This window comes from Lagenorhynchus albirostris, chromosome 1 (assembly GCF_949774975.1).
Source record: "Lagenorhynchus albirostris chromosome 1, mLagAlb1.1, whole genome shotgun sequence".
Taxonomy (NCBI): domain Eukaryota; kingdom Metazoa; phylum Chordata; class Mammalia; order Artiodactyla; family Delphinidae; genus Lagenorhynchus; species Lagenorhynchus albirostris.
The window spans coordinates 14,669,574-14,694,704 of NC_083095.1; the positions used below are offsets into that span (position 1 = coordinate 14,669,574).

At 44.2% G+C, this 25,131-nt stretch overlaps 1 protein-coding gene across 7 annotated transcripts in view; it reads left to right on the forward strand.

Moving 5' to 3' along the window:
- The window catches only part of FOXN3 (forkhead box N3), a 404,980-nt gene that overhangs the window by 326,740 nt on the left and 53,109 nt on the right, over positions 1–25,131 (forward strand). The window lies entirely within an intron of this gene.

Sequence of the window (25,131 nt, forward strand, 5' to 3'; positions counted from 1 at the left end):
GTTGACATGGCAGATTACTTTGATTGATTTTTGAATACTGAACCAGTCTTCCATCCCTGGAATAAACCCCACTTAGTCACAGTATATAATTCTATTTAAATATTCCTGAATTATATTTATTAACATTTTGTTAATTTAGTCTGTACCTTGCCTTTTTTATACGGTCCTTAGTTGGTCTGCTTTCTTCTCTCTACCTTTCAGAGTCTTCTTATGTTTGTCTTATATTTAATGTCCATCATTTTTTGTTGTGTTTGGTGGGAAGAATAGGGAAAAGTATGTATATTCCATTTCCTGGAAGCAGAAGTCCCTTCAGATGGTCAATTTTTAGGTATACTTTTAAGCAGCTGTATAATTTACTACCGGAAGAAAAGAAAATCCTGAATTCAGGTCTTGATGAATAAAAATGTTCGACCAAGTTACTGGTTTGACTTGCTTGATTCTAAAAGAAGCTGAACAAAGAGATTTAGGCTGAGCAAAAAGGTGTAAACATATCAGGTCTTCAGTATCACTCCTGTACTTCCCAGCAGAAGAAAGACCTGTTAGGGTCATCAAAGCGTCAGGGACACTATACAGGCTTTTACCCCAGCAGATTGGCATGCACCGATAGAAGCCTTTTGATGAACTTCAATCCACTGTCGTGCCGACAGCATTCACTTAAATTGCATTTCCGGGACTTCCCTGGTGGTGCAGTGATTAAGACTCCACGCTCCCAATGCAGGGGGCCTGGGTTTGATCCCCGGTCAGGGAACTAGATCCCACGTGCATGCCGCAACTAAGAGTTCGTGTGCCGCAATTAAGACCTGTTGCAACCAAATAAATAAATATTTATACAAAATAAAATTGCATTTTCTTCAAGCTGTTGGTAATACCAGATATTTACAAAACGGTGCTGTAGGCACTGCCGCATGCTCTCAGTTGCCTATCAACCGTTATTTGCCAAATAATTGTGTGTTGGGGGGCCTGAAACTTAGGCCAAGGGGGACTTTTCTTCTGTTGTAGACAGATGATGATGACTGGTCAGGGAGATGAGTTCTCAGAGGGTCAGTGAGAATCTCTTCTGCATCAAAAGAGCACCCATTCTTTGCTTTCATTGGTTGGCTTATTTTTCTGCCTTTCTTATGATTTCCAAGAAATATGGCACGGTAGCAGGGGTCACAGAGATTCAGTGGGGGAATCAATAAGCCACGGAGTTCTAACAGCCCCTGGTTTCAAAGGTCCCTCTCCATGGTGAAGTTTTCAAAACAGCAGATATTTTCCATTCTCCTCTTATCTTCCTGCTGGTTTACTTTAGCATATATTTGCACGCACCTCCTGTGAGTGCAGTGATTGAGTAAGAAATGATCCCTGCTCTCAAGGAGTGGTAGGCAGAGAGGGTGCAAATGACCGTAGTTCAGGGGTCACCAAGGAGCAGACAAAATACCTTCAAAGGTCAGAGGCAGGTAACCTGGCTTTCAAGCTGGTGAAATTTGAGCTGGTGCTTCAAGAGTTAGGAGGATTTCAGCAGCTGGGGTAGGGTGGCACTGCTGGCAATGGGTGGGCCAAGAGGTGAAAGCATAGGCGTGTCCAGGGAACATAGCACAGAGCACGCAGGGCTGAACTGAAGAGAGAACAGCACTTTCCTCTCAGCGCTCACCTGCCCAACCATTGAAAATAAACATCTTTTCCCCATGACGATTAGAACCGTAATGTCTTTCCACTTATGTTTTTCCTTCCACTTTACCTAAAGTGGGCTTTTGTCATCCCCTCATTCATTTGTGCACTTGAGTTAAGACTTCAAAGTGTGCTTACCTACCTAGCGTTAGGGGTTGAATTGCACCTTCCACCCACCCCAAGATATGTTGGAAGTCCTAACCCACCCTTCGGTACCTGGGAATGTGACCTTATTTGGAAATAGGGTCTTTGCAGATGGAATCTGTTTATGTCTTGTAATCAAGATGAGGTCACTAGGGTGGGCCCTGATCCACTGTGATTGGCGTCCTTATTAGAAGAGGGAAATTTAGACACAGACACACACGGGAAGAACTCCACGAGATGATGGAAGCAGAGATTGGAGCTGCAAGACAAGGGGTGCCAGGATGGGTGACCAGCACTGGAAGAGGCAAGGAAGCGTTCTCTCCTACGAGTTTCAGAGGGAACGTGGCCCTGCCAGCACCTTGATTTTGGACCTCGTTGTTTTAAGCTACCCCGTTTGTGGTTCTTTGTTATGGCAGCCCTAGGAACTAACATACCTAGTTTATACCCGGCCCTCTACTCGTGGAATTTGATTTGGATTCTACAGTCTGTCAGGGAGGTGCAGTTGTGCCTGTTGAGGTCACATCGGTGGCTAATAGGTGGTCTTTGCAGGGGGAATTTGATCATCAGAGGGGCTCCTCGGTTTTCTGGTCTTTAGGCTGAGGTCTCTGGGATCTCCATGGAGGACAGTGAGCTGGTGACAGAGGATGGAGTGAGCAGACACAGCCGACTGTGACGTGGTTCCCATTAGAAAATTGGAGTAGATGGGAATTAAAGGGTTCTAGGGCAAAAGACTTCAGAGTTCATTTATACCAACTCTTCCTCCTGCCTCTCCCTGGAAAGAAGTATCACGTGACCCATCCAAGAGCCACTCTGCTAGTAACAGAGTAAGGACTTGAATTCAGATCTGAAATCTCACATCCAGACTTCTAAGATTTCTACAGGGACTCTAAAGTCTGTGGTTCTGACTTCGGAAAGTTTTTTGGGGGTCACAGAATTTTAACTTACGCCTTTAGACTCTTCTTTATTTACTGGGGCTGGTGGGGGGAAGAAAGAAGAGGCACTTTAAAAAAGAAAAAGCAAAAAAGGGGAACATGTTGACCTTCAGGAAAGGGATTTGAAAGAATAAGTTTATGCATCTTTAAAATAAAAGACCCAAGGGTATTTAGTTTTACTCTGTGTTCATTGAAAAATAAAATCCACCCCAGCCTCAAGTGGATGGGAAGTTCCAGCTCACAGGTTCATTCACTGACCGTCCGACCCACGTGTTGCAGCGGGTAGAATTTATAAAATCAGCAACTGTTATATGACCTCAGACACCACAAGTTGCACTTTCAGCGTCATTCTGAGTTTCCTGTCCCTCTGCAGGGTGGAGTAGAGCCACTAATGTTGTTTGCATGGATTTCATCTTTCCAGGCTTGGTTTAAATCTCGAGCGCAGGATGCCAGGTAGATTCATTATGGCAGTAGCAATGCACACACGCCATCGTGGTAGCTTTAAATCAATCCCTCTCCTAAAGGTTCCGAGGAATGTCACTTACAAGGCACATTGCTTGCATGAGTGTCCTTTGTGTTGGGTGCCCTGGAATGTAATTTCTATCAGGAAGACGTAAAGGAGACACGGGGAGGAATCATTTTGCTTGACAGCACACTTTGAAAGGAAGGGGAGTTTGTTATTGTTATTTTTTGTTGTTACTATGATTGTTCCTTGGGTTCCTCCAACAAAGAAATGCTGTGTGGCTTTCAAAAGTCTCCCCGTGCAAATGCTTCCCGTCACCAGTGATCAGCGTCCTGCCATTTTGAAATCCAGAAGTGGCTTTAGCAGCCCTTATGACATAATCATTGCCGGGAGCTGGAGACCAATCTCTCAGAGAAATTGACACTCTCATCTTCCATCTTCGTGTACGCATTCTAAGTGCTGGTGTGCTGTCACTTTAACAAGCTGTCACCCTGAAATAGGGTTGCTTCATCCAGTGCTGTGGAAAAACAAGGTTAGAAGAGCAGAGGCTTTTGTTGATAGTGAGCAAGTGGGATTTGTTAAACCAATATTGAAAGGTGGTTTGCACAACTCTCGGCGGCTCACGTTACTTCTGAAAAGATGTGGTCTTTCAGCCCTGGTTGGCGCAGATACAGTTAAAGTTGCATCAGGACCTTTGTTATATAATCCTTCCCGGTTATATAATTTGGGGTCCTGTTTTTTCTTGCCCTGGTTTATATCGATTGAAACAAGGATAGAAGATCACAACAGTTCATAGTTTCCTGTAATAGCGGAGGCAGTAATGTTATTGATTAAAGCACATGGGATCTATTGGTTGTCAGTAATACGATATACAGGATGAACTATGTGTATGTGAACAGTTTGTGTATGAAAAATATAAAATGAGTATCAGACATATCCTACAGATGAGCAGTTTAAAAGAACTGACTTTCAGATTCTGGCTTATACGAACCTTCTGGTCTCAGCCCATGTCTCTAGCGGGTCAGAAACTAGAAGCCAGCCTAGATATGGAAACATACAATACGGTAGGGACTTTTTGTGGCTGCCGTGAGTGGCCCCTATGACTTTTACCAGACCTGGCCCAGATACAATTAGGAGACGTTACAACCTAAGGGCGGGTAGGATTCTTGAGACTTCGGTTCACACTTTCCTGCAACACTGAGCTCACCTATCTCTGAAGTGACTGCTATCACCTGCTTCTATCTTGGCCTCCTCCCAGTTATTTCAAATATAAATTTAGTAGCCAGTAATTTGCGGCCCCCAGCCAATTGATTTGAGCAGACCTAGAAATCAATTACACCACTGTCCCCCTACTCCCACCTACCCAGCCTGGGAAGATTGTAGAACAAGCACATCTGTCCCATGCCCCAGCTCAGAGGCACCCCTACGTAGGCGGCACGGATCAGAAAACAGTACCACATAGGGCAGCCATGCTATTACTTCACGTACGTCTGACTCCAGATGCGAGGGTTCTGTGTCTGCCCCTTCCAGGGCCCCAGCACCCTGACTGTCTGGCTGGGACCTTCTCAAGAGCTCTTGGTCCTCAGGGAGTGGTGCTCACATCCTGCTCTAACAAGACTCTAGTCGTCGGAACCGTGAACCGTGAAGGACACACCTTCCACGCTGCCAGCAGATCAGATCCGACCCCCACCTTTGCCCCTTCCCCACCACTGGGACCTGGACCCACCCTACTCCTTTTCATCCTCAGCCACCCTCCCTCTCAGGCTTCTTAGCTCCTGCCACCTCCCTGCCACCCCCTCCCCAGGCCTGACTGCTCTTGACTCCCAGAATTCACTGTGGCCAAGAAGCCACGCTAACATCTTTCTACAAAACAGTAATATTTTGCTTCAGATACTTCCTAAGAAGCAAGTACTCACATCAAATTGGGTTGTGGGTAGTTTCAGTTTTCTTCTTCATACCCTTCTTTCTTTTTCTTTTTGGCTGTGCCACACAGTATGCAGGATCTTAGTTCCCCGACCAGGGATCGAACCCACACCCCCTGCAGTGAAAGCGCAGAGTCCTAACCACTGAACCACCAGGGAATTCCCAACCCTTCTTTCTTTAAATCAAATTTTCTACAATGAACATGTACTAGTTTTTTAACTGGAAAGAAAATATATATATTGTAAAATAGCCATTGGGAAGATGGCAAATAAAAACAAGTAGTCTTTTTTGTTCAGTAGAATAGCAACAGCAGTAAAATCACCCCAAAGTAAATCAGTGCAAAAATATGAGGCAGCCTTGCTCCTCCTCATCAAGTAATAAATGGCCTTTCACAGGTGAGATGAGGTGGGACGTTACCGTCATTACCATCAACCTCCAGTCCTGATACTTCTGCAGAGATGCTGGGCATGTCCTACTCCAGTAGACACCATGGGAATTTATTACAGGGTTGTTGGGAGGCTCAAATGAGAAAATAGATGTGAAAGTACTTTATAAATGGAAGCTATTATTTTCAACAAAAAGTAGAGAACTTTCATCTACATTGGGAGACAAGGCAGAACATTGTAAGGATGTTTATACAATTTAACATAGGGGAAGATGTGGCCATTACGATCTAAGAACTTAAGTTCATCTATTCATTTGATAAATATTTACTGGGGGCCTGGAACAGTTCTTGGTGTTTGGGATTCATCAGTGAAGAAAACAGACACAAATCCCTGCCTCGTGGAGCCTCGTGAGGGAAACAGATGAGAAACAAAAAAATCTAATAAATAAAAAAGAAGTGGTCATCAAAATAACAACAGTAAGTAACACTCCAATAGTGCTTATTTTGTGCCAGGCATGTATGTAATATATTTAATCCCAAATACTCTATGAAGTAGATACTATTTTCAACCCCATGGTGGGGGGAAATGACCCACAGAGAGGTGAAGTGACTTGCCCAAGGTCACGCAGCTAGTAGTGCTGGCACTGGAAATCAGTTTCACAGAGGAAGTTCGTGGGTGAGAAGCCAGTGGAGAAAGAAACGGAATGGGGTAAGGGGTTATCCATTCAGCAGGCATTTCTGAGTGCTCTGTGCCTGGCACTGTGTTGGATGCCTGGGATATAGAAATGCAAGGGGCATTATCCCTGCCCTGGAGAGGTTCACAGTCTCTTAGGGGAGATTAGGGGTACACAGACATATGAGCAAACCATGTGGTGTGATATACCTTCCTCCTTGGTTACCTAGGGCAGCAGAGGTACCATACTGGAAAAGCATTCTATTTGAGCAGACCCAAATCACCTAGTGATTTCATGGTATCAGCGGCCTTACCTTTGTCCAAAGACCATTGATCGTGGTGTCGTACTCTCTCTTTCCCTGCAGAACTTCTAGGCATGAGAGGCTGATCAAGCCAATAGCTACTTTGGTTAGACTCCAGGCCGCAAAGCCAAGGCCCTTGGCCTTCCTGAGCTGATCCCTCCCGTCTGCACCAGGAGGGCCAGTTCAGTTCCCCTTGATGTCTGTCTGTTTAGTTGGTGTCTGTGGTATAGCCGTTGTTCACTCTTTTGAATGTCACCCGTCCCTCCTTTCATCTCTCTTTGACCTCAGAGAGTGTCACACGGAGGGACAACCCTTTGCATCCCCTGCCTGTTCCCAGCCCTGCCCACGGTCCTCCATCCCATCATTGGCAGAGGTGGGCCAGGGAGACCTCATGCCTACTGAGGATAAGCCATTGCAAGTTTATTTCCTGCTAGTGAGGGGTCAGTGGCGAATACAGCCTATTTATTCCCAGAGCTGAAAGTCACAAGGACTTAATACATGCTCTGGTGCTGTAGGGTTTCTGTTGGTTTGAGGTTATATTTGTTTCTTTACTTCTTTTGTCTGACAAAGTCTTCTGAAGAGGTGAATTGTTTTTGCTTTTGCTCTGGATTCAAGAGATGAGTATTGTCGTGGGGAAGTTCCCCCTTATCTTTACCCGGGGCAACCACACTTAACCTCTTTTCTCATAGACATCAGTGCAGGAGGATGAGATCATTAACATTGAACATCCATCATAGGTCGGGACTGCCCTCCCCTCTTCAGGGCAGCTGAAGGATTTCCCTCCGTTAGGCCCATGGTGGTTGTTTTGATCGCTTATGAGAAGGCCTGGCACGTTATGACTGTTGCTTCACCTCGTTCTCAAAACAACCCATGTTAGGGTGGAGAAAACCCAGGCTCGGAGAAATAAAGTAACTTCTTCCCAGGCACGCAGCACGCAAGCAAGTAGAACAAGACTTAAACCCAGATTTTTAAATTTCTGTTTGTTTTCTTTCCAAGACTTTCTACTCCAAGCACTCTTCTGCGGGGAAATGAACTGAGCCTGTCTTCCTAAAAAGTGTCCTTTTTTTAAACACTTAAAAACACTTCCTTCTTCCCGCAAGCCATGCTTCTGAGTTTGTTTGTTTGCGAGGTTTTTTGTCTGCTGGTTGGCTGGTTGGTTGGTGTTTTGGTTCCTATTATTAAGCTAGAAGAGGCAGGGATGAAGATTTTTTTCCTGGTAAAATAAGAAATTGCCTTCTCTCTTCAAATCTGTGCTTTTCTATCTCTCCAACAAGTTGAAGATGATATTAAAAGAATAGCTCTGTCTTACAGATTAACAGTGAGACACAGATTATTTAAATTCACGTTTTAGACTGTAGAAATAGACTAACAGGTGATCCTTACGTACTGTGACCTTGTTATTTTCTCAGACATTACCGCGTTTTGCAGTAAATAGTATTGATCAGACAGAAAGATAGGTTCATAACCGTGCGATCAAGAACATCTTGGGGCTCATTGATGAGGCTTAGGGGGTCTAGACAAATTCCTGAAATTGTGTTCAAAACATGTGCCTTCCTGAGCTTTTCTAATTAAAGAATCCTTCTTTTTCATCAGACCCTCAAAGGACGTGGTCACCACATCAGCATCTTCAAACAACACATACTTGTAATCTCACAGTTGCCCTGGGTCAGGAATCCAGACCCAACTTAACTAAGTCCTCTGCCCAGGGTCTCACCAGGCAGCAAACAAGTGTCTTAGGGCTGTGGTCCTTTCTGGAGTTGAGTCCTCCTTCAAGCTCATATAGTTGCTGCCAGGATTCAGATCCTTGTGGTTGCAGGGTGGAGGTCCCCTTTTCTTGCTGGCTCTCAGGCAGGGTAGATACCCACATAGTCCCTGCCACGTGGCCCCCTCCCAGACTCTCACAATCAGGCAGCTGCTTCAAGGCCAGCAAGAGAATCTCTCATTCGGGTCTGCTGCGACACAGTCCTACCTGATGTAACGTGACCCAGGAAGTGACTACCCATCACTTTGCCGTATTTTATCACTAGAAGCAAGTAACACCTTCCATCTGTACTCAAAGGGAAGGAGATTATACAAGATCATGACCCACCGGGGGTCTCCTTGGTCTTTGTCTGACATAATCACCTCCTGAAAACTCAAAAGAACCTCTGCTCTGGAATCTTTGAAAAAAGACACAGTTGACATCCTACAAACACGTCGTTAGTTCACTGAGGAGTCGCATCATATCCGTGGGAAGAAACCCGACATGACTGAATGGGGAAAAATTGATCAGTCTTATTTTATCCAGACGGAGTCAGCGCCGTGAAGGGAGTATTAAGTGAGAGAAAAGAGCTGATTCTAGGCTGTGTGGGAGAAGACCCACAGCAAACATGTATTACGGCCTATGTCAATATCGTGGCCACGCTTGCTCTATTTTTTGAGACAAAAAGATCATGGTTTGGACAAATGAGAGGCAGCCAGACCCCAAAATAACTTCAGACTCCTCATTCCTGGGTGCTGAGGGGGCAGCTGCATGTTGACTGAGATGATTCTTGGTTTATTTCGAGTCTAATTCAGCGTTAATAAAAAAGTTCAAAATTGAATGTGAGTTGGTCTGTGGTAGAACTTAATGGGAAATTCCCAGAGTTGCTCTTCCTTCTAGCTCTGTTTTCTTAGTGTATTCGTTTCCTCGGGCCGCTGTAGCAAAAGTACCACAAACCGGGTGGCTGAAAGAGCAGCCGCTTATGCTCACACGGTTCTGCGGCTGGAAGTCTGAGATCAGGGTGTCAGCAGGGCCGTGCTCCCTCTGAAGGCGCTGGGGAAGGATGTGCTCCAGGCCTCCCTCCTAGCTTCTGGTACTTCCTTTACTTCGGGGGCATCACTCCCCTTTTCACATGGCATTTCCCCTGTGCTTCTGTTGTGTCGGCGTCCAAATTTCCCTTTTTCATAAGGACACCAGTCATATCGTATTAAGGGCCCAACCTACTCTAGTATGACCTCATCTTAACTAATTCTATCTGGGATGACCCTGTTTCCAAATAAGATTATGTTCTGAGATGCTGGGTAGGACTTCAACACGCTAATTAATTGGGTGGGTGAGGGTGGGGGAAGTGGACACAATTCAACCCATAACACTTAATGAAGAATAATTTTAAATTTTCCTGATAGTCATGTTGTTCTGGCAAGTAAATCAAAGTCTCCCTGGTGGATCGATGGTCAGAGATCATTAGATTCCCCTCTCTCCCTCCACCCTCTCATTTGGGAGTTTACTATTTTCTCACTAGAATGGCATCCTTGCCTTTTGGACTTAATTTTAGAAATAAAACAGCTCTCATTCTACGTCTAAAATTGGTCAGTCATAACCCTATTTCTGGTAGTAGGATGCTTATCCAGAGGTCAGTTATCTGGCAACCTCACCTATAAGGTAGGTGGGGAATAGAAAACCAAGGTCACAGAGAAAACAGAAAAAATGCTGAGCAAAGATGTCACAACAGTCACAAAATAAACCCTTTTAAGAGAACCCTGTGGACTTTTGCTCACATCCTATTAACCTTTACTCTGCACATAATTCTAACAGACTTTTAAAGTTCACAGGACAGTGGAAGCATCAATATGTGAATGACAGACTCAGGGAAAATTCCAAACTAAATTCAGTTTAAATATTACTTCCGTTATGATGCCTTCATCAATATCTTCCTCTGAATTCCAGTATTATTTTATACCTTCATTAGTCACTTGTCACCTGTTTTCTAACAATTTGTATCCATATTCTACTTTGTTTACATATCTTAATCTCCCCACCAGATGGTTTTAAGAGCCGGGACATACTCAGTTGTGCCTAACACAATACCTGACACACAGTAGGTACACCAACAAATTTGTATTGAAGACTGAAAAACCAGAAAGGATAAATTTTTAGGTGGACAGTAATTAGGTAAGATAATAATTTAGGTGCCTAATAATTTTAGGCAGGGTGGAGTTTCAAAGCATTGAGCAAAAAAGATTCCTCTGATATTTCCTTTTTAAAATTAATTTTTATTAAAGTTACAAAATTTGAAACCTTACCTTTCATTAGGCTTTTAAGAGGTGGTCAGAAGATCTCAATTTATTTATTCTAGCAATTTTTAACAATCACTTTTAAGGGGACCTTTTATTAATGCTCGGTCTGATTTGCAAACTTAGTTAATTAAACTCCTTTAAACATTTTAAACTACATTTGTAAAGGAAATCGAACATATTAAATGTATAAGTACTCAATTGCCTGACTCAACAAACAAGCCGCCCAGAGCACTTAAGCAATTCTTATAAATCTAATTAAGCTTATAAGTATGTTACACCCTACGGGCTTTTAAGTTTTCTTCTACTGTATATGACTTCAGTGAGATTTTGATTTAAAATCAAAGTCTCAATTGGTTATTTAATTCCACAGTTTAAGTTGATGTTTCAAGTCTGGTCGTTATTCTTACGGGCCAGTTCTCTTAGTTGTAGCAAATATTTAAAATATTAGATCTACATTGATTTCTTTTTTAAAAAAAATTAACTTGACAGATCTCATTTTCTTAACCATGTTTGTACTTTATTCTAAATCTTCTTTGGGTTAAAAAGTGCTCACTCACATTGTCCAAGAAGGAAAAGAAGGACACCCTCCCCTCTGCCTTCCAGAACCTTCCGCACATCAGGGATCTTTGGAAACTTCTATTCACCAGCAGTGCCTCCCCTCCCATCCATGACTGTCCAGGGGAAGAACTACCACAAATCCCCATCAGGTGCTCCTTGGAGGGACCTCCCATGTACTTCTGGCAGCTTTTTTTTTTTTTTTTTTTTTTCCCCGGCACGCGGGCCTCTCACTGTTGTGGCCTCTCCCGTTGCGGAGCACAGGCTCCGGACGCGCAGGCTCAGCGGCCATGGCTCACGGGCCCAGCCGCTCTGCAGCATGTGGGATCTTCCCGGACCGGGGCACGAACCCGCGTCCCCTGTATCAGCAGGCGGACTCTCAACCACTGCGCCACCAAGGAAGCCCCCTTCTGGCAGCTTTGAGAGAGAAAGTCTGAGCAATCTGAGGCTCCCGGAAGCTGCTCGGGAGCACCGCGCCATCCTCAGGCTGTCTGCACTTCCTTTACCCCAAAGAGGTTTCCAAAGATGGGCAGACAAGCCCCACCCAAACTCTTGGGGAGCCATCAGCTGCCGGTGCCTGGATGTCCCCGAGAGGTCCTGCCCATCGTCCTCACGGCCGCCTTCGCAGTGGGCCAGGAGGCAGCGAGGGTCTGGCCATGGCACCAACGTCAATGGTCTGTACCCTGCCCCGGTCCAGAGCTCTTCCCGAGGGAGGCTGGCCGTCAGGACCACACGCCGCAGCTTCCCTTCCCACCTCAGTCCTGCATTCTCTCCTCATGCAGAAATCTGCACAGTGGTCAAAGGTTGAATTCAGAGTGTGGGCCTGGGTCAGAACCATGATGATCATTCAAATTACTGAAAGTAGCAAACCAAATCTGGCTCCCTGTGCACATTTTTAAAAATTTGAGCCCAAATAGTTTCTCACCCTGCAGAAATAATAAGACCACGTTCCGTTGTTCAGATATTGTCGACAGAACTTTTTTTGCCCCCAGATAACAAGTTATAAAAAACAAGCAGTTGTCTACATCTTTAAAAAAAAAAAAGAAGAAGAAGAAAAAGGGCGTCACTGGTGGCGCAGCAGTTAAGAATCCACCTGCCAATGCAGGGGACACGGGTTCGAGCCCTGGTCTGGGAAGATCACACATGCCGCAGAGCAACTAAGCCCATGCGCCGCAACTACTGAGCCTGCGCTCTAGAGCCCACAAGCCACAGCTGCTGAGCCCGCGCGCCTGGAGCCCGTGCTCCGCAACAAGAGAAGCCACCGCAACGAAGAGTAGCCCCCACTTGCTGCAACTAGAGAAAGCCCGTGCGCAGCAACAAAGACCCAACTCAGCCAAAAAATAAATAAATAAATAAATTTATGAAAAAAAAAAGAAGAAGGAAGGGAGGGAAGATGCTTACTTCACTTAAAAACAGTTAATTGTTCTTTGAGGTCATCTCAAATAATTTTGAGCATCACCTTCCTAACTGAATTTCAGGGGCAGGGCAGGGGTGAGGGAGAAGCTGCCTCCTCAGTTGCTGGGATTTCTTAATGAGCAGTGGGTATCAACCAGCACTCAGTTGGATATATATGCCCCTGACAGCTGGGTGAGCCCCTTTTTACAGTCACTCTGTAAATGAGACCGCAACTTAAAGAGGTAAGTTTCACTTGTCCTCCATCCCTTACATTAAAGGCAAACATTACGGATTCTTCTGTCCACTCACCGAGATCTATATCCCTAACCCTCTGGTTGTCACCAGAAAGGATTTTACATTTTCTAAATTTTAATATATGCAGATGTCTTTCCATGAGTGTCCAGAGACCTTGAAACTCTATGGGATTGTGCACGATCTTCATATACAGACATATCTGAGATATATATAGTATCATGGGTTTGGTTCCAGACCACCGCAGTAAAGTGAATATTGCTATAAAGTGAGTCACATTTGGTTTCCTAGTGCATATGACATTTATGTTTACACTATACTGTAGTCTGTTAAGTGTGCAGTAGCATTGTGTCTAAAGAAACCAATGTACATATTTTAATTTAAAAATACTTTATTGCTAAAAAATGCTAACCATCATCTGAGCCTGCAGGGAGTTGTAGCAGTAGCATCCAAGATCACAGATCACCATAACAAATATAATAATAATGACAAAGTTTGAAATATTGTAAGAATTACCAAACTGTGACAAGGGGACATGAAGTGAGCAAATGCTTTTGGAAAAAAACGGTGCTGATAGACTTGCTTGGTGCAGGGTTGCCACAAACCTTCAATTTGTGAAGAATGCAGCATCTGCGGATGGCAATAAAATGAAGTATGCCTGTAATGCTAAATGCTAATGTGGGCCTGTGGAGCCTCATCTTTGGCTGCCAGAGCTCCCAGCCCCCCAGCCGGCCACTCCACAAGTGACATCAGTCCTGGAGAGCATCATGTGTTATAGCAGTGCCCAGTGATGGGTTTCCATGGTGACAACTCAGTCCTCAAGAAAATATTGTGTAGACTGGGAAGTATACGATATAATTCTTAAATTTTGTTAAAATAGTTAAAATGGAAAAAAAAAAAAACATATTTCACCCAGAGGCAGTGCTTCATGTATTGGAAAATTGTCTTAAAGAGAGTGCTGTATTTCCCGACAATGTGGCTAAGTGAGTTCTTGCTTCATGAAAAAAACATTTGTAAAAGTCTGACAAAGGTTCTTGAGCCAATGAGAAAGTTGGTAAAAGCAAGTTCTTTATAACTATGTTGAAGAAAAACCAGAATAATACAGTTTGGTTATCATTTAAAGTGTGAAGGGATTTGCGAGGCTTCCTGGCTTTTGCTACATGTATCACGAACCTGACTGTAACCAAAGGTTATATATAATGTGGTGCGGTGAATAATGCATAGGGAGTGATAACGGACTTGAGAGAGAGAGAGAGAGAGAGAGAAGGTGGCTTTTAAGTACAGTATGGCATTTCCTTTCTGCCATGGTGATACATGATACAGTGCTCTGTGGTGTGCAAAGTGTTACTGGTTGTCATAGCAGTAGAACACCATCCTGGAGAAGGGAGGAAATGCTGGCATAAGACGCGTCGCTGGAATAGAACTACAGTTCTAACAAAACCATCATTGTTAGCTCCGTATTTGTTGTCAAATAGTAAAATCCATGCTAGTCTTTTTCTTTCTTCGTGATAATGCTGAGTAGCCCTGATACCATCCCAGGGCTTGTATTACACACACAGGCTTCTGCCTTCACTTGAGAGTTTTGTGCCTATTGCTGGTGTAAAAATAGGTTATGTTATGAATGCCTCCCTGAACTCACTTCCAGCCACTGGCCCAACTCACTAAGCTTCAGGGTTTGAATACCTTCTCTGTAGCGCCTGTAATAAATGTCAGTGGTTCTCCTTGCTGTCAGGATTGCCTCTCCTTGGTCACATTTCAGTCATTGTTATATTTTGTTAGACCCTGAGTGAACAGCCCTCTGAAAGAAGCATCTGAACTGAAGCTAATCTTTGCTTTCTGGTGGTTCTCAGGGCAGAGTCTCTGATGTGTCTGTCCCATCTTTCAAAGTGTGTATTGGATGAAATTGATGGAAATTCCTCTGATACAACTACTGATGTTCAGTTGCCTGGGTGGGTTTCAAAGGGAGCCAAGGCCAAGAGAACCAGTGAGTCCAGTTCGGTCGTCTTTGCCACATCATGGCTGTATCCTCTTCGTCATCCAGCCCATGAATCCACATTCTTCACCCAGCGAGGTATGGAGTAGGGAGTGTGGAAAGAGTTGTGTGTGTGTACACAGTCCAGAAGAATCCATTACACCACCTGCAAGCACAGCTCGCGCAGCAGGACCTCGAGATGATGGTACTTGGGTTGCATCATTTTGGTCTGATGATGATGATACAGCACTCCCGAGTGCCAGGTTCTCTCCTACACGATTTGTGCACATCAGCTCATCTAGTACCACAGCCCGATTGACAGATAAGGAGCCTGACGCACAGAGAGGTTAAGTATCTTGACTGAGATCACACTGCTAGTAAATGCTGGGGCTGGCCCCAGAGCCTGTGTTCTCAACTGCGCTGCCTCTTCTGTGATCCAAAGTGGAACCAAGGAAGGCCCTAAATACATCCAGAGAACTGGGCACCTCCTGGGGGAACCACTGGAATCAATGGTGTAAAATGAAGAAGAAAAACGTGGTGATAAGCAAGGAAGAGGAGGGGACTTTGAAACATAGATGAGAAAGCCTCGCTTGCAAAAAGCAAAATAAAACACAAAGTTCTGTTCGTTAAACTGTTATCAATATGGAATTATACATCATTGTAAAGAAAAGGATAGTAAACTGTAAGCAGGATACGGGTACCATGAGTGACAAGGACGCTACCCCATACTTCTGTCTCACTCACAGCTCTGGCATGTCTGGCTCAGATATCTTAGCACTGCATCCCCACAATTTCAGGGGTGGCCCGAATACAATATCCCATTGATCAAGTGGAATATCAAACTTACCCAAGTTACAGTGATAACTGTAATAACAGCTAATATCACTTGACTGTGTCTCTGTACCAGGCATTGTTCTTAGGGCTTTGCATGTATCAACTTGTTTGATCCGCCCAGCAGCCCTGTAAGGGAGGGAGGTGCTATTTTGCGTTTTCCAGGTGAGGAAACAAAGGCAAAGAGAGGTTAAGTCAACTTGCCCCAGACTTCACTCCTAGCTCATGGCCAAGGTATTGATAACAGTCATCCATTCACCAGATATTTGATGAGAGCCCACTGGGTAAGGGGCACTGCTCCTGGCTCCTGGGGCATGGTGAGGAGCAAGCAGACAAGACCTTTCCCCGAGGGGCTGGCCTTCACGCAGATGTGCACACATACACATGCGTCATAAGCTCTGAGCACCTCCAATGATGCCTGTCGAGTATTAAGGAAGGGCAGGAATTTCTTAGGAGTGAGAAGGACTTTACAAAGATGGGTCAGGAGCAACTGGATGTGTTAGATAAAAGCAGAAAATAAGGATAAATGAGTTCAGATTATGGAAGACCTTGGAGAGGCATAGGAGAGTCTTAGCTGGGGGCTGGATTGAGTTGTGTGTAGAAACGCAGCCTTCTTACAGTTGCCTCTGATGACACACAACATTGATTGGAAGTACAGTCACAACAGACTGTTCAGTCCAACCTTCTCGTTTTGCAGACAGGAAAGTGAGGCCCAGAAAATTTCTTTAGGACGAATTCCCTAGAAGAGCCGTCCACATGTTTCTGCTGCAGCTTTCTTTATAAAAGCCAAAAATTAGAAACAACCTAAATAAATGTCCATGTCCAGGGAGATGTTGAAATAAACTACACAGCAATGAAAGACACGCGCTCCATCCCTCTGTACCCCAGATGGAGAGAGGCCAACACTTACTGTTGAATGAATGAAAGAAACACATTGCAAAGCGATGTGTAAGTCTGTCTCCATTCATCTAAGACAGCAATACTATATTGTTGTGAAAGATACAGATTCTTGTCTGCTTGTCTGCAAAGGAAAAGCTCTGGTCAGATACACACCGAGGGAATGTCACCTTCAGTGAAGGGGCAAGGCCATAGGATTAGGTGATCTTTTTAGTAGTGGCCTAATTTTAAAAATAAGCAACTATATTCTTGTATTAATCGTGTGATTAAAAATGAAGTCAAAAAAGAAAGGTCTATTGACTTGTCTGATTGCATATGTTGAGTTAGTTGAAAAGGCAAGTCTAGGACCACTCAAGTTTGGCTTGCAAACCCCACTCAAACACCCAAATATTCCAGCATGGAGAGGTGGGGTAGAGGGGAATCCAGAGCTTCATAACCAGCCAGATATTGTTTACGAATCCCAGGAACTATACACATGTCAATGGGTTAAACCGGGTTTTGCTAAATGAGTGTGTGTGTTTCAAAAAAAGACTCCAATTTTTAATGGCATTAGTATTCCAGTCAGCTGAATCCCAGGCTGGAGAAAGGTACAAATGATGATTGCTCATTAGCAAATAGAATACAGATGTTAGCTTCATTTTGCCTGAGTGCATTGGCACCTTGGGGAGCCACCAGCTTAGTGAGCCAGACCCACAGTGATGCTGCCGGCCCGGCGCAGGGGAGGGGTCTGCAGATGGGAGGGGATACAGGTCACTTCAGAGCTTACAGGGCTGGGCTTTGTTTCCAGCAATAATTTGTTGGGACTGATTGGTAGAAGAGGGAAACTAAGATTTCTAAAGCAACTAAGCAAAAAATTTTAGTATATTTTTTATTATATATTTTTTTCATTTAATTCTTAACAACCACCCTGTGAACCTAGGGTATATGGTTCCCTTTGGAAAGGAAAGTGAGGCTCAGAGAGGTGAAGTGAATTGCCCAAAGTCACACAGCAACGAAATGATATATTAGAGCCCACGTGTGTCTGGCTCCAGAACTCAGACTTCTGGGTGCCCTTCTCACTAGCAACTGGGGCTAAGGAAGAGAACGCATCTAGAGATCTCCCTTTGAGCAGTTTCCAGGACGTTTACATCTTATTTTCTCAGGAGCCTCATAAAAGATAAATGAAGGTGTTCTCATAAACAAAACCAGCACAGAAAAGGTCCAAGCTGGAGAAGGATAGATACGAAGGATGGTAAGATGCTACTTCAACAGTCCTGGCCCCCAAAAAGCATCTAGCTTGGTTGCAGGGTCATGAAGATTGAAAATCAAATGGGTAGAAGTCCTTACTGACCGTTCTACATGACAGGGAATAAATGTGCAGAAGTTGGATTTTCATTAAGGGGTGGGTACAGTTTTCCTAGGAAGAAAGGATGGGGAAGGGTTCTCAGGTTGGCGGCGACATGAATAAGAACACCCACGAGGAGTGCCAAGGCTGGCTGGAGGGACAGGGCTGCTCCGTGAGAGTGGCAATTCACTTGGCTTTGAGTACCAGGCAGGAGGGTTGGACCATGTCTTACAGGTTGGAGAAGAGCTGGCGGAGGTTTAGAAGGAAAGGGGTTCTTGAGACTGGTGCCACGTGGACAGTGGTTTAGCAAGGGGAGAGCTCGAGGCGGCAAGACCTGGTTGAAGGCGGTTCCTGGGGCTCTGGTACAAGCTGGTGAACACTGGGTTAGGGGTGCGGGGTGGTGGCCTGGGTGCATTCTAAATGCATTTGCAATATGACTATGTTAGAAACGCCTTATCTGCCAAGACATTCCCCCCCACCCACCCTTGACCTATCTCATAGATTATTTTGCCTTGGGTAAAATGCTGGGGTTTTAAAGATTTGCGTTTTGTTTTTTTTTCCAGTAGAGAGGATGAAAAGTTTACACCCCATCAAGACATAATGCCTTTTATGACTCAAGTGTTCTACCCACACACAACACCTCCCGCCCCCCAATAAACACACATCACTTACAAACTGCTTGTGCGTCTGTTCACACTAAGTCCTATGTAAATGCCTGTTAACCAACTTTCGTATCAGTGGAAGCGTGTCAGCCTAGGTGCCTCTGGTGATGTGAGCCCGACCTGTTCCTAGTGCCCCAGCCAGTAAGGCATTGTGCTGCCCACCTAATCTTTTTGCTCATTGTCAAAAATGTCCCACTTCTCACCTTTGCAACTCTCAGCAAGTTAGTAAACTTTTTCAAGAGGAACTGAGGTTACTTTCTTAAGAAGATCCTGGTCTGTCTTCAAGGTGAATGAAGAGTTTTAGATACAGGGACCCATTTCATTATGCCCTCAGCATCTGCCCAGCTGTTAAAATTTTAAGACGGCAAGTCATCGAATTTTTCAGCTGTCCCACCACCACCACCCAACCCATGTATCGGATGTCACTATAGATCTCTTGGTCCGGCAAATTCTCTTTACTGTCCTGCAACAGAAGCTACCTCCCTTCTGCATTTGGGCTGACAGGGGTAAACAGCTGGCGGCATGCCCTATGAAAAAACAAAACCAAGCTTCCAGAAACCATTGACTTTAACTTCTTGTTCTAAACTGAAAGTTTTTACTGTCGCTTTCACTAAATTCTTGTCCGCGAACTTTTCTCACCTTATTAAATGGATAGAATTCAATGTGGTCAGATGCATTCTGCCTCGGGAGTATAAAATTAATTTAGAACCGACATTTTAAATAGTGGAAGCCTTTTATATAGTGATGTGAAAATTGTTCTGCTTTTGAAAACCAAAATCAAACATTAAACAGTATGTGTCTCTGTGAAGAAGTCAGATATCTTGCTGGGATATTACTTTGGCTTTCTGCCAAAAAAAAAACAAAACAAACCTCTATTCTTCTAACTCTGAAGAAATGAAGCAAAAAAAAAGGTATTTGAGGAATGGGGAGGGGGTTGCGATTGTTTTATCCTCGAGACTGGAAGCCAGATTTGCAAAGCAGCACTTTTTTTTTTAACTCTAATCCAGACAAGAAAAATTGGGTGCCTTCCCCAGATAGAATCTCTAAACTGTGCCCAATGAAAGCTTGAATAACTGGTTTGGATTTTGAAAGATAGAAGACCCAGCCCATTGCTGACTGCAGTTTAATTACATAATTAACCAACCAATCCTGTTTTTCTCTGGTGTAGACGCCTTGCAAAATAATTTTCCATATGGCCCACTAACCCTCAACCTCAGTTCTTGTCTCCCGTTTTTGTTAACCATCTGAAGGCAAATTCTTTTAATTCCCTTGCTTTTTTAAAGGGCTTGGCCAGGCTCACCTTACCCGATAAACAGTTTAACAGTCAGAAGCAGTGTCTGGCCCTCTGATACAGATCAGAAGATGGAATCGTGTTACTCCCAAGCTGGTTGTAGCCTGTGTTTTTTCTTTTAAGAAAATATTCTGCTTAGCTAGAAGGCGTTCACATTTCTTGATCCCCACTGGGCTGAGAAGAAAGAAAAAAAAAAGTCTGACAAAATGCAGAAACTATGGTCGGTTGCCATCAGAGTTGAACCACCTTCAGGGGCGAGTCCAGGGAAGGAGCTGCGGGGAGGGGGTGGGGGTCATTGTGAAGCGCCTGCCCTGGAAGGGGGCCTTTGCATCTCTCCATCTTTTCACAGCCGTAATTGAGTGAAGAATATCACCAGCTTGATTTACAAAAGCTGCCGCTTGCTCCCTCCTTGTGCCCCAAAGCAAACAAAATAGGCAGGTTCCCAATTTGGAGCCAGCGGCATGAAGCCCAGGCCTTTGTTTGCTGTTGAGTTGTCCGGGCAGCCGAGCAAATAGATGTGAAGAGATTAACCAAACAAGAAAGCCCAGCACGGGCGGCCCTTTCTGTCCAGCCTGGAAAGTGCAGCCAGCGGGGCCGGCCGAGGGGTGGAAAAGGCACAGGGCCTGGGCTCTGGTCGAGACTTCCGCAGACAAACCTTGTCCTTTCTCAACATCCCAGTGGGGAAAATAGGATTGAGCCTGCTTCACCGGTGATAGAAATTAGAGATTGAGTCCAACCTCCTTAGCTCACAGATAAGGAAACTCCCTCGTTAACAGATAAGAAGACAGAAGCCATTTGTGCTAAGTAACCTGCCCCAGACTGGTTGGGACAGAATAAAGAGAAGACACCTCATCAGAGTTGGGAGCGCATCCACGCTGACTTGTTATCTTTAGGGATTTTCTAAATTCTTCCAGAATGTTTTGCTCCTTTTGTGCTTGCCTGTTGCCCCGAAAGGCTTAGTTTTTTCAGCCTTCAAGTCTCCGTGAGAAAGCTCATTGAGGAAAGACCCGTAAGTTAGGAAAGTGCAGCGATAGTCGCATCTTCTTCAATACTGTCGAAGCAAGTATAAAATTGGAAGCGATGGCCTAATAAATTATTAGGTGTGCCCTTGAGCAGCCGCATCACAAGTTTTGGTAATTGCCTGCTTCTTTTCTAGAAACACAGTTAGTTGTCCAGTTTCCTCTGGGTGGCAGTCTTCCCGTCTCCTCCAAAGCAAAAGGGAAAGGGTCTCATTTATTATCCTTCTTCAGTATTCCTTACTTAGGTCAGCCGGCAGGGTCATATCCTCAGACCAGTGGCTTGCCCAAAGCAAATATTTTAGTTATCTATACCTCACCTATCTCCAAAAAAAGAAGGGAGGTGACTTATGAGCATAAAAGCACAAAAAGCAATAATACCAGCAGTCCCTAAGGTAGGATTTTTTTAAGAGTAGCTGTATGGGAAGGAAAGGGAGGGAGGGTCACCCCTAGGGGTTTGTACTTCAAGAGCCTAGGCCACGAAAATGACAACAATTGATTCAAAACCCAGCTCTGACAACAGCAAGAGCAAAGAGGGAAATGTGGTACACACAGCTCTCATTTCTAGGACAAGCACACGTACCAGTGAGGTGCTTGACTCTGAGAACAAGGGTGATCTGTAATGGCTTTTTATGACAGGGGTAAGAAATAGTGCCTTAAACCAACGGTCCCCAACCTTTTTGGCACCAGGGACTGGTTTCGGGGAAGACAATTTTTCCATGGAGGGAGGGGGAGGGATGGTTCAGGCAGTAACACGAGCAATGGGGAGCAGCAGATGAAGCTTCGCTCTGAAAAATGAAGACGTTTAGCTTCCCAACCTCTCCAGCTAGAAGGCTAATGGACTACAGGCTGAGCAATCCAGTGTCGGCTGCACACAATCTTTGTGAATTGTTGAATTCTGATAATACAACACCCCCCAAGGAATATGTCTTAGTCTACTCCAGCTGCCATAACAAAACCCATAGATCGGGTGGCTTTAACAGAAATATATTTTCTCAGTCTGGAAACTGGAAAGTCCAAGATCAAGGTCCAGCAGGATTTGGTGTCTAGTGAGAGCTTACTTACTGGCTTGCAGATGGCCACCTTCTCCCTGCATTCTTGAGAGAGAGAGAGAGAGAGAGAGAGGGAGATTTTTCTCTCTCTTCTTATAAGGCCACTAATCCCATCATGAGGGTGCCACCCTCATGCCTAAATCTAACCCTAATTCCTTCCCAAAGGCCCCATGTCCAGATACCATCACATTGAGGGTAAGGGCTTCAATATATGAATCTTGGGGGGGACACAAATGTTCAGTTCCTAACAGAATACATCTTTGTTGGCATTGCAGATATTTCAGGATCATTCCAGAGCAAAGACTCGTAATGCTTCCTTTCAGCAAGAGGAGAGCATTTAGTCCTGTCCTAATGATGCACTCCAGGGTGAGACTCAAATCTCTGATGAGCGAGTGTAGAGCTGATGATTCTTACCCTTCTCTGTATAGTCCATCCCTGAGACAACTGGATAAAAGCTATGGACCCTCTCCAGAAACAGGCACAGAATCCCCGTGTTTGTATGCACTTTCTGCAGGTTCCACATAAGTCTTCCTATGGAAGGGCCACCTACCCTCGCCCCTCCCCCTGGGGTTTCCTGCTCTGTCTTCAGGGCAAGCATCTCTTTCCTTCCTTGCAAACTGCTTTTCTTTGGGTGGTCATCAAGAATCCGAGGTGCTGCCGTTCAGTCCCAGGGCACTAATGGGATCCAGTGGTTGGAGTTGAGAACCATCTGTTCACATTCACAGAGAGAGAATTAGTGTGTGCAGCTGCATACAGTGAGGCTCTGATTAGGATCTTTGCTATTACCTTTAGTTAATAACACGACCAGGATGACTTGGCCACTTTGGAACATGAAGATTGTGATAAAAATGAATTTACTTGGGAAGCTTAATCTCCAAAATTGCTTCAAGTTTGGGTTCTCCTCCCTCTAGCTCTGAAAACCGCGGAGAGAAGCATATAGAATGACATCAGCTGGTTTGGAGGGACACAGTATATTCCAGATGAGAGGTAATGAAATAAAAAAAAGAATCAGAAAAATGAACAACTTTATGTGAAATGGAATCAATAAAATTAAATCCACTTTGGATTCATTAGCTAGTCTAGTTGGGTTTTTGCAGAGTCCTTAGATGGAGAAAATAGGCAGCTAGAGAGTGGGAAGAAATGTAGAAATTGTGTTCTGTAGTCCAAACTGTATAGTTTCTTTTGAGAATAAAATAAAGCAAAACGGAATGAGCTGGATTTGCTACTCAGCAGATGCCAGGATTTTACAGTGTGGAAGGAATGTTTTACTTTGAAACATGCACAGTCTGATGACCCCCACAGGAAGGGGCTGACCTAACCAGGCCATGTTTTTAACCCTTTCAGTCACTAGGTGCTGAGGCTGCCCCACTGCCGGGGCCAATAAATAGCTAAATGAAGTGTGCAGTCCAGATTCAAAATTTAATTGAAATAGGAAATGATGGTATTTAATTTGACGCTTGTATGTGTAAATTAATGCAGCAAGTAGCACTTAGGGATAAATACGGTGGATGCTGATTTACTAGGCAGTAAAGCAAAGCTCTAAGGAACCAAGCCTTTTATTTTAATAGGATGTTTGAGTGACAACAGTATACTGGGTGCTGTGACAAACCACAGTTCTGGAACTGTGACATGAGGGCGCGTAATTTGCAAAATCCTTGTGAAGCATGGAAGTGGAGTTTCTGGGCCGAATAACTACATGAAATGTTCCAGTAAATAATGTAAACTTGAAGAATTTACCACTGAACCATTTCCCCTTTTTCACTGCAATGGTAGGATGAACTTTATCAATGTGTTTGCATTAGTATATCATGCATTGATTTTACACTGAGATGCAAATGAACTAGTCTCAATTAAATACCTTTGTTGTGATGTATTTAGACTTGTTCCTTTGACTTCTTTTACTGCACCAAGAGAAAATAGTAGTAAAGTAGTATTTCTTCATAGTGACATGCCTATAAAAGCAGTAAGGCAATCATTCTTTTATTTAAACTCTAGTTTGGGACACTTCTGAATAGCAGTTAAGTTTTTCTTTTCTGCATAGAGGAGCTTCTACAAATATAGAGAACCATCATTCACTCTCAGGCTGTTCTATTCAAGAAAAATATATTGGTGAAAAAGTACACTTCTCAGGCCTCCAAGCGGGAATTGTCACTTGGCTGTAAATGTTGTGAATTGACATTGTCTTATCCTTTTTGAAACCAGTGGTATCAAACTTGGGAATTTTTTGATCCCTTTTTTTCAGCCAGCAAGAGATTAGCTGGTGCTACTGCGTCTCTCTTTCCAATTTTTCAAGCACTGACTGAGCATTTCAAATACTGTTGGTAAGAAGTTAGCTATTTGTCAGGGTTATTTAGTGGCTTCTGGTAAAGGGTGAAGAATCAGATGCTCCTGAGGAAAGGAATATGAGACAGAATAGCTGCTTAGATTTTGTGTTGGAAGCAGGAATTGGAATTAACTTGACCACTAAATAAGATGCTGACCACCGGTTGGTCCTGAAATGTTCCTGTGAGTTCCTCAGCCCATCATTTTCTGCCGTCACATTTGCTCCCCCTTCTTTCTGGACCTGCCTCGGGCTTTTTATCCAGAAATCTGAAGACCCTAGGTGATCTCACAGGGTCTCTTTGAGCTCAAAAATTCTGTCATTCTCTGCTTAGAACTGAGAGAAGTCTGGCTATATGAAAATCCAGGTAGGTTTTATTTCTCCACAAAATGGTTTGTTCTCGATGATGATTCAGGCTACATAAGCCAGAAATATGGCTAGGTGGGGCCGATTATCAGATGTAATAAAATAACAATAAATCAGAATTTTTAAGGTGAAGTGGGGTCTCTGTAGCAACTTTACAAAACACTACAGTGGAAAAATGATCCAGAATTGATCTTTTCAACTTTGTCGTTACATGGGTAATTAGACAGCCAAGGCACATAATTACTGGCATATTAATTTGCATGGTTGCTTTTGCGTTTTTCCCATGGTCAAAAAGACAGTGGAATGCTCTGGCTCGTCTGTGTCTATTTAAAGAAATAAAATGTGTCTCGGTGAAAAATGGTAATTCGTAAACCCCAAACAGATCGAAGTTCCATGGGGAATAAGTACGGTCTCCTGACCTCAGAAACTGCGCGGGGACTCTGGCTGCCCGTCACTAGGCCGCCTGTACCCTCCTTTTATGTACTTCCCAGCATGTAGGCAGCGCTGCCACGGGAGGTCAATTTGGATACTATGGTCACATTTTAAAAAGAGAACCGTAATTATGACCTCTAATTATGTACAGTTATGCCTGCTGAGTTAAAGATAATAGCACCTCCTGCTTGGAAGTATAAGCTAATTGCCTACAGGGGTCAGGAGGGTGCTGACCCCTCTCTCTTCCCCCCAGCCT